This window comes from Pseudopipra pipra, chromosome 23 (assembly GCF_036250125.1).
Source record: "Pseudopipra pipra isolate bDixPip1 chromosome 23, bDixPip1.hap1, whole genome shotgun sequence".
Classification (NCBI taxonomy): domain Eukaryota; kingdom Metazoa; phylum Chordata; class Aves; order Passeriformes; family Pipridae; genus Pseudopipra; species Pseudopipra pipra.
The window spans coordinates 3,051,826-3,061,297 of record NC_087571.1 but is presented as its reverse complement, the minus strand read 5'-3'; the positions used below and the strand labels follow the sequence as shown (position 1 = coordinate 3,061,297).

The following is a 9,472-nucleotide window of genomic DNA, read 5'->3' as shown; positions in this document are numbered from 1 at the left end:
GGCAGGGGGAGCAGCCCCTTGTTTTGGACGGTGCCCTCCTGCCTGTTTTGCCCCGAGCACGGGGAGAGGAGCCATCCCGAGTTTGGCAGCTGCCAGATGTGCAGCATCCCAGCCGGGCTGGCTTTGGGATCAGCCTCCCTCCTCCAGAGCAGGAGAGGAGCAGGTAGGATTTAGGAAGCCGTGCGTGTGTGTGTTTGGGACGTGTTTCAGGCAGCACACAGGACTGGTTTTGGCGAGGGCTCCCCAAGCCTTGTTTTCTCATGACACTCGTGTGCAGACTGAGAGAGCCTCACGCCTGCAAACCCTGCAATTACACTGCATTCGCTTGGGTCTTCTGGCTTTTTATTTTCAGTAAATGGCTTTGTAATGCAGCCCCCCTGCAGGGCACGCTCCATGGGGTGGGATATGTGCTCCATGCCCTAAAAGCCGGTGGGATGGCTGGGGGGGAGCCGTTCAGGGGCTGCAGCTGTGCAGGAGCTCCCACCCCCCGTCGGGGCCCTCACCCCCATCCATGGGCTGCCAGGGGGTCCGGGAAAGGGGGCAACGTGTTCTTGCCTTGTTTAGCACAGATTGCACCTGTGAGGAGCTTCCCTGCTGTCCTGGTTGTGGCTGGGATAGAGTTAATTTTCTTCCTAGGCAGTGTTTTGGATTTAGGATGAGACCTGCTGGGACAGAGCCCCCTGCTCCATGTCATTGTCCCTCCACGCTGCAGGTCCCTGGGCAAAGCTCATCCTGGCAACTGGCCCTTGTAGGTGTCCAGTTGCATGAATGATCCCTTGGGACCCCGGGTGAGATCCCAACTCATGCAACCCTTCCAGATGGGAACAACTAATTGAATCACACACCTGGCTCCACGGGCAAAGGGATGTGGGAAGGGTGGTGAGGGATGGCACCACTGCCAGCCTGGCAAAGCGAGCATCCAGGGAGCCCTGCTTTTTGCCAGGCTGGGAGCTCTGGGAGCCCATGGTCTCTTCCCTGTGCATGCTAATGTGCTCTTCCTGCAGTAGAGGAGCCTTTCCCTGGCTGAGCCTTTAAGAACAGACATGGGTTTTGAGAAACCCTTGATGGCACCACTTACAATTATAATGTAAGCGGTATAATGGAGAGTCCAGGGGCCGATCTGCATGTTCTTAATGTTATAGGGAGGCTTTTGGGGCTATTCCCCACTTTGCCCTGCCTTGGTGTGGGTTTAGTGATGCTGCTGTGGCTTGGGCTGGCTCCTTCCTCCTGCCCATCCATGGGGAGCAGGAGGAGAGCAGAGGGACAAGGATTGCAGGTGTGGAGCAAACAGCTCCTTGTGGCACTAGAGCCTGGGCTGCAGGGCCACCAGAGCCATCCATAATTGATAACACCCAGGCTGTAATGAGCTCCCAGCCTGGGCTAGGAAATCATTTGCAAGCTGATCGGGATTTGCATGGAACGGGCTTGTTTGCTGAAGGGTTTTCAGGCTTTTCAGCTCTTATTAAAGGTGTGAATGTTTATATCTCTGGGTGGGTGGTGGAGATGAGGTTTAGCAAGTGGGGAGTGGACACCTTGTGCTGGGGTATCTTGTCCCCAAGATGCTGGGACAGGGACTGTGCTCCTGTCCCTTGGCAGGGAGGGACAAATGTGGTGGCAGCCACCAGCTCCAGCACTGGGGCTGCTGGTGGCTCGCAGAAACAAAGCTCAGGTGTGAAGATGGAAGTGGAGGGAGCCTGCATAGCTCAAAGGGTTTTGAAGAAGACAGTTTATGGTGGGAGGAGAGGGCTTTCAACCACTCCCATTGCCAGGGTTCAGATTTTCCTAGGAAAAATGTGGGTATCACGAGGGTACATCTCAAACTGCATACGAGGTCGAGCAGGGTGGCTGTACCTGCCCACCTTTAGCCTTAAAACAGAGGTGCATCTTTGATGAGAAAGCAGCCAGGGAGATTTTTATTCCAATGTTGGATTCTGGGGACTTGCAGGGAGGCATCTGCTTTTCTCTCCCACCACGGTTTGTGGAAGGAGGAAAACAATCAAGAAAAGCAGGGAGGGTGATGTTCTTAAATCCACCGGGGCTTTGGGAGGATATTGTTTGTGCTTCTTGAATAATGGCTTTTGATATGTAATAATATATTGTGCAGTTTTTGATGGCCAATATTACATTTATTTTAAATGATATAATCAGCCCTCGGCGTCTCAGTTGATTTAGTCAATTAAGTTTTTAGCCTCATGTCTTCAATCTCATCTGTGAGTAATTTAAATGTGGTGATTTTAATGAAAGTACATCTACCTGTTCATTTATCCAGACATATCATTGCCCTTTGGATCTGTGGTGGTAGGGACAGGAGATGCATTTTCTCTTCTGCACGGAAATATTTACCAAGGGTGAGGAGACAATACAGTGATTGGCATTAGGGAGATGTAGGGGTTTTTTTGTTTTGTTTCCAGAGCAATCCAAATATCCCAGATGCAGCAGTCTCCAGAACAAAGTGACTGGCTTTCAGAAAGGACAGTGGGATTGCCTCAAATTCTGGGGTTGAGTTTAACCCCAAGGGATGACAATAATTAACCACCCAAAGCTGATGGATGCTCAGCATCTCGGATGCTGGTGCAATTGCCACGGTTTGCCCTGGTAATTATGACAGCTCGAGGAGACCAGGCACTGCTGGGGCTGAAATTCAGCCTCAAATCCCTTTGTGCTGTTTGGGAAACACATCACAGTGATTTCCTCAGGGAGATGGCACTGGGGGTCCCCTTCCCAGCAGGACTGGGTGCAGGGTGGTCTTCTTTGAAGCCAAGCTTGGAAGCAGTATTGTCTTTTTGTTCCCATCTCATGGGCTGACGTACCTAAAATACTTTTTTCTTTTTTTTTAAGTAAAAATACTCCGAAGGGGCGTTACATGAGGTTTTCTCACAGAAGGCAAACCTGCCTCCCCCTGAAAACACTTGTTTTAAAATTTTCAGTGGCAAATGCAAGCAGTTTTTTGATAAAAGCATTTCTATTCATGAGCAGTAGCTCAGAGAGATTTGCAAGAAATAAATAGGTTTTGGCAGCATAAAAGTCTCTGTTGAACAAGGGGATGGGGAAGGTGTGAAACTTGATTTTGTATAGTTTGCCCATGGAATTTCAGCGAAAGTTCCTCAACAGAAGTGTCAGGGGATATTTTTTCATCAAACCCAAGCTCAAATCTCCTGATTCTGGTGAGAGCTGCAACACTCTTACGTTAATAATCATCATCTTGGCTGTTGGAGTGCTTTGCTCCTTAGAGATCTGTCTCCATCTCACCCTGGGACACGTTTGCTGGGTGTGTTGGAGAGCTGGCCTTGAGTGCCCTCCAGGTTTTAGCAGGTGAAGGTTGCTGTGCTGTGCCTCTTTGGAAAGTGGATTTCTCACAGACCCCCCCATCCTAGTACAAACTTCCACCTTACTAGCACAGGTTTTTAACAAACTCTTTGTATATCATACAGCAGAGAAAGCAGGGACATGTGTTTGTGGGAAGCAACAGTCCCATTGCTAATGCTCCATCTCCTCCTGCCCCGGGATGAAGGTCACTGGGGCAGGGTGGGTTGTCATTGTCTTTCCTGGTAGAAATGGTCAGTAATTCCTAGGTGGGAGTAAATGAGTGACTAGCATGTCAGGAATTCACCAGGGGCCAGTTGAAACCTCTTCCTTCCAGCATGGCCCCTGCTTACATTGAGCATCTCAGAGACACGTGGGGTGGCCCCCACGCCTCCTGTTTGGGTGCTCCCATACCAGGTTTTTGTGCTGGTGCTGGCTCTGTGCTGCCCTAACTATCCCAGCTGAAGTCTGGGTCTCCTCTCCTTGCTGTTCTGCTGCCACAGGTGGGATAGAGCTGCTGATGTTTTGGAGTGGGAGCCTCTGAGCTGGCCCAGCAGGTCCCCTGCGCTGCCTCCCGCCGTGTTCCCTCGGAGCTGCTCATAGGAAAGCTCAGTTTGCTCGAAGGCTGCATAAAAAAAGGGTATTTCCATCTCTGGCAAAGAAGCACTAGGATCCAGGGATGCTTGGAGCTGCCTTGCTACCTCCAGCTCTTCCCCCACATCCACGTGGACACAGCTCTGTATGGGAGACGGGAGGAGAGGCACCAGCACCGCTTTCCTTTAAGCAGAGATTTGGCTGTGGCTCTGAAAGCAGAATTAGAGGTAGGGTTTAATCATACAAGCTCTGAAATATGGGAGATTAAATCTTTTTAAGGAGGGCAGCTAAGCACTTTATTTTCTGTGCAGGAATCTTCAGGGGGTCGGAGACCAGAGAACTGGATTTAAAGCTTTTAAATTACTTTTTTCTCCTGTTCTTTTTTTTTAACATTTTTTTTCCCCCCCACAATACACAGTTGGACAGGAGAGACTTTAAAGTGATGGTTAAAAAAGACAGAGAGAGAGAGAGAGAGAGAGAATGGGTGGAATGGGGATGCTTGTTGAAAATAGGCATTAATAATGTTGTGTTGTGTTGAGTTGCCCAGCCACATTTAATCCTTAAAGCGCAGGTCTGCTCTGGGAGGTGATTTTTGGGGAGGGAGGGAGACCCTTGAGGCGTTCCATGTAATTTCTTCATGTCATTTGTTGACAAATTTACTCCATGTAGTAACGGCAAAGGCATTTGCAGCCCCGTCCCCTCTCCTGCTGCAGGTGGTCGTGGATCCCGGCAGTGCCGGGTGCTGTGGGCCCCCCTCCTCGGGGGCCCAGGGGTGATGTTTGAGCTGAGATTGGCATTCTGTCTGGAACTGGGGTTTGTTTTTCCCAGCCAGGCGCTGCCTGCCAGCTCCCCAAGCCCTGCTCGGGGGAATTGGTGCTGTTTGGTTGCCTCTCTCCAGCCTGCCCGGGGACGTTCGCTTCTGTTTGTCTTGCGTTTTTCTTAATTTCACGGAGCTGAGGAGATCGATGGGAAGGTAGGCCTGGGATTTAAGGCTGCCTATAGCACGACGCCGTGACTGATGACCCCAGCTCTGCTGCTGCTCTCGGGGGTGGGAGCTTGCAGGGCTGCTGGTGCCAGGGCCAGCTGCAAGCCAAGGACTTGGTGCTGCAGGAGGGGTGATGTCCACGGGAGGGACGTTGTGTCCTTCCCACATTTGCTCCTGCCTGGAGACTGAGTGTTACCCGTGAAGGTCACGGTGCCGTGACCACCCTGGAAAAGGATTGCTAAGTCAGTGCTGAAGCCTCTCAAAGGCTGAGTTTTGTCCTGGGAGCCCTTCCTGGAGCTGCAGAGCATGGAGAGCTGGTGGGACTGTGGCCCCGGGTGTCAGCAGAACGGTGCTGGAGTCTCGGTGCCGGCTGTATTGGAGATGCTTGTTGCCATGGAAACACCCTGTGGCACCGTGCTTGCTTGGAAGGAGGTGGCATTGGTATGTTGGCAGGAGCCCGGTGAGGACATGCTGCACTCCAGCAGGTATTGCTCCACTTTTCCCACCTGGAGCAAGTGCCTTTGGCCACTGGGTGTTGTGGATGGAGGGAAGAAGGGTTGGCACCGTGGGTGTCTGTACTGGTGGGGCTCCAAAGCTGAGTGCTGGAGATGGTGAAGGTGATGAGGAGATCACTTTGGTGGTGCTCCGTTGTCCTCCTCGGTGCAAGCAGCAACAGTGCAGTTCGTTCCCACTCTCTCCGTGCCAAAAGCTGGTCATCAGCCCGGAAAAATGGTTTGTGTAGCCCCAGCTGTCCCCCGGGAGACCCCTCTGCGTCCCTCCAGCAGCGTTCCAGCCTCTGCCGCCCCGCCTCATCCCGAGACTGCTCACCCTTCATTTTAATGGCCCAATTCCACCGAGCAAATGAGGCAGCGCTTTCAATCCCTCCCCTCGGTCTGCCAGCTAATTAGCACTCCATTAACTTAACGAGGCTCTCCCGGCCACCCTGGACATGGACAGAGTGTGTGCAGTGCTGCCAGGCGAGGGGGAGGCAGCAGCCAGGCTTGGCTGGACCTGGGGGCTGCGGCAGAGCCCTTGTGGCTGGGCAGGGTGGCTTTGCCCAGGGTCTCGGGGCTGCTGAGGCTTTGCTGTGCTTTTGAATCCATAGCGGGAATGGCCAGGAAGGGGAAGGGTGGCGGGAGTGGCTGGCACTGCTGAAGGAGCTGGGTGTAGGTGGGAGGTTGTGTAGGCTGTGATGCTCCAGCATCCTGCTCCAGCAACCCCCGCTGCCCCGTGGCCAAGGGGGTGGAGCGGGATGCAGTGCCCCTCGGAGCAGATTCCCACCTTGCCCACTGCTCAGGCAGCACAGCAGCCCTGCCTCGGACAGCCCCAGCTCCCTGCCAAAGCTTTGTTTGTTGACTGAGTTAAATTTGCAATTTCATGGTTTGGTTACAATGAGTTTAGTTTATAAAATTCATGAGCTGTTTAGGAAGCGTTGAGAGGAGGGGTGAAAAACACGCCCGACAGTCCACGGGCAGGGGGGGATGTGGCTGCTGGCACATGCCAGAGCGGGTCCTGGTTCGGGGACAGTGTGGGAGGAGCATGGGGGAACCTCGTGCAGGGGGACAAAGGGATGAGTCCCCGTGGGAGGAGAGGTGCTGGCTTCTCCTGGTGTCACCCACTGTTTCTTGACCCGCACACTGGGCTGGGAGGTGTGCAGAGCTCTGTACTTCTCCTGGTGGCCTGCAGAGAAACGTCAGATAAACAAGAAATCATTTCAAGGCTGGAGCTCAGACGCTGCAGTGATGGGGCTCAGCCTGCTGGTTCAGAGTAGGAATTTGTGGTTCTTTGGAGGTTTGGTTGGGAATCCACAAAATGAACTCCATTCCCTGGAACTCGGGAGGGTTGGGACAGGGAGAGGCAGCTCCCAGGAGCAGTCCCCACATGGGCAGTGGGCTTGAGCACATCGCTGGTGAAATAAGCTGGTTTATCCCCTTGCATTTGACTTTTCCAAGAGATTTCTTTCCATCCTCTCCTGTGTGTTTGGGGGCTGACTAGGGAGCAGTGCAACCCCCCCAGTCCCACCCTCCTCACTACTGGCTGCTGCATCCTCCATCCCCCCAGCAAAGGTGATGCTCCTCCAGGATCCCATGCTGGACCTGCTGATGTGCTGCAGTGGGAATCAAAAGGCAAAGGGTCAGGAACAATGTAAACAAATATTAGCTAATTAACATTGGATGCTGGGGAGCTCAAGGGGAGGAGGAAGGGGAGGGCTTGCCAGAGGATACAAAGCCATGAGGTGCCTGTCCTGTTTGGCAATGAGTACATGAGCTGCCATGGCTGGGGCTGATGTTACTGTGACATCAGGAGGGAGCTGGTGTGCTTCCAGATTCCTTACCAGTCAGAAAACACCCCTGGATTCCACTGCAAATGCTAAGCTGTTGATTTTTGGTGTTTTTCAAAAGAAACTCATCATTAGACTGACAGACTGCATGGTCTGTCAATTTGTGGAACTGTTCATAGACACAGGCCACAAATAGCCACCAAAAACCCCTTTTCTTCCAGTGTTTGTTGGGTTGTTGACTCCCCAGTGTCTCTGATTTCAAAGGCTTGGGAGCATCTCTGCCTCTCTTTGTATGGATGTGCTAAACAAAGCCCAGAAGTTATTGGTGGAAATGGAGCTGTAGATCAAGGCAGGCAGCTGGATCTGACCAGGATATCCAAAAAACTCTGAAGGGGAGGTGATCCAGACAGACACCTGGATTTCCTTCTGGTGACCTCTCCAGCAACATTGTCCATGAAGAAACCTTGCAGTTGCTCTCTGTGTTCTTTTACAGCCTTTGGGCTGTAATTAGTATATCCCTAGCTTGGTGAACTCTCCATTTGCAGCCATTCACCATGTAAATGTTTCCCTGTGAAGCCACTGGGCTTTTCTGGGAATCCTCATGTGTTTCTCTAGGAACATGACACACATGACATATGTTGATATACAACATGCAGGACCTAAGTGGGTCCTTCAACTTGTACATGGGAGTCAACGTGGCTGGAGCCTGTCTGGAAGGAGGTGCCCTTCTTGTGCCTTGCTTTTGAGGCACATCTTTTCCATCCAAAGTATTTAATCACCTAATTTGTGTTAAGGGGCATCAGCTTTTCGTTTCCAGCTGTGTCAGCACAGAAGACGTTTCCTTGCTAATGAATTCTGGACTTGAAACATCTCCTCTGTGTGTGGGGGGACATGAAAGCCCAGGGAGGGGACAAGACTTGGAGGTGCCTCGGGAAATTGGGGGCGAGGGCAGGACCGAGCACGGAGACGGGGCCACCCGCAGATCCTGCTGCATTGTGCTCAACCCAGTATCCAAATTTCAGCCTTTTAAGAGGATTATCAGGTGTCTGTTTGAATTACTCTGACACGAACAGTCGCTCAGAAAATGTACATTCATTTGAAAGGTCAAGTACATCTGATTTCTGCGTTTGGTATGCGGGGGCTTCATCCTTTCAACTCTCCCTTCCTTAATGAGATTCTTGTTTCAAAGAGTCGCGCTGTGCCCGGGGTTTGACGGAGTCAAGTGTGGTGGAGAAGGGTTTTTGTTATCATGTTTACCCTTTTATCTGCCTGTCCTTTGAAAGCTCCGTGGCACACAGCAAGGATGCAGCAGGATGGCCAACAGGGGCTGGTTTGCCAGCAGAATGAGGGGTTTTGGGGAGGAGAGATGGAGGTGTGTGAGTGGGGTGCTGCATCACCGGGAGTTGTGATTTCTGCATGGGAAGGCATCCAAATGGAGAGAGGGCTCAGGGCCTTTGAGGAGACCCCCAGTCACCACTGAAGCCTTGGGGGGTGGTGGGGTGTCATCAGCTCCCACAGAAAGCGGGGAGGAAACAAAGCCAAGTTTGGCCTGGCCTGGCAGAATTGTGTTCCTTGATTAAATTAATGTGTATTGATATTTCTCCTGTTGTTTTGACTTCACAGGCTGTTTAAATTCAGGCTTGTCACAACAAAATACAAAGGAGGTTGCTCGGAGATTGATTTTTTTTTTTTTTTCCTCCCTCTCTCTCTCTTTAATCCTGTCTCTGAAGAAGAGTATTTTAAAATTTTATTTTTTTTTTTTTCTCCCCCTACTTACTTCCAGGTTGACAGCCAGAGGAGGCTGCAAACATTAAAACTGTTGCACAAATAATTATGTTAAAAACGCCGAGCGCACATTACGGAGGCAGGAGCTCCTTGATTGTAACGTACGAATCAATTTTCTGCGTCACAAAATTACTGACATCCGAGTTTGCTTTGCTGATTTATTCCCCCGAATGACGATGCTGTGACTGCCAGCCTACTTTCCCTGGAGAGGTGTTTGGTTTGGTGGGGTTTTTTTTGATGGGTGAAGCTTTGGTCTCCTCTTTGCTGTCAGTGCTGTCTCCTCCCTGCCTGTGTGTCGGTCCCCTCCGCTGCTTAAAAACAGAGGCTTTTATTCAAGCTGCGTCCCAAAACGCTCCGCCAAGTTAAATAATGTAGTCACAAAACCAAATATTGAATAATGACTGAGGGAAGGATTAAGGGAGACAGCCAAGGAACAAAAGAGGGATTCTCAAGTGTTTTGAACACAAAATTGAGAAGGCACAGATGTGCAGGAGGCTTTTTCTCTCTGCAGCCAGAGGACACAG

General features: G+C 51.4%; 2 long non-coding RNA genes across 2 annotated transcripts; both read right to left on the bottom strand.

The window, feature by feature from the left end:
* Positions 1 to 3,399: 3,399 nt before the first annotated feature.
* Positions 3,400 to 4,117, bottom strand: LOC135401894 (uncharacterized). Its single transcript, XR_010424959.1, has 2 exons — positions 3,718 to 4,117; positions 3,400 to 3,568 (listed from the first exon to the last, which is right to left on the bottom strand). It is a non-coding gene; the product is annotated as an uncharacterized LOC135401894 (long non-coding RNA).
* Positions 4,118 to 6,263: 2,146 nt separating this feature from the next.
* On the bottom strand, positions 6,264 to 7,134 carry LOC135401977 (uncharacterized). Its single transcript, XR_010425001.1, has 2 exons — positions 6,979 to 7,134; positions 6,264 to 6,562 (listed from the first exon to the last, which is right to left on the bottom strand). It is a non-coding gene; the product is annotated as an uncharacterized LOC135401977 (long non-coding RNA).
* Positions 7,135 to 9,472: the final 2,338 nt, after the last annotated feature.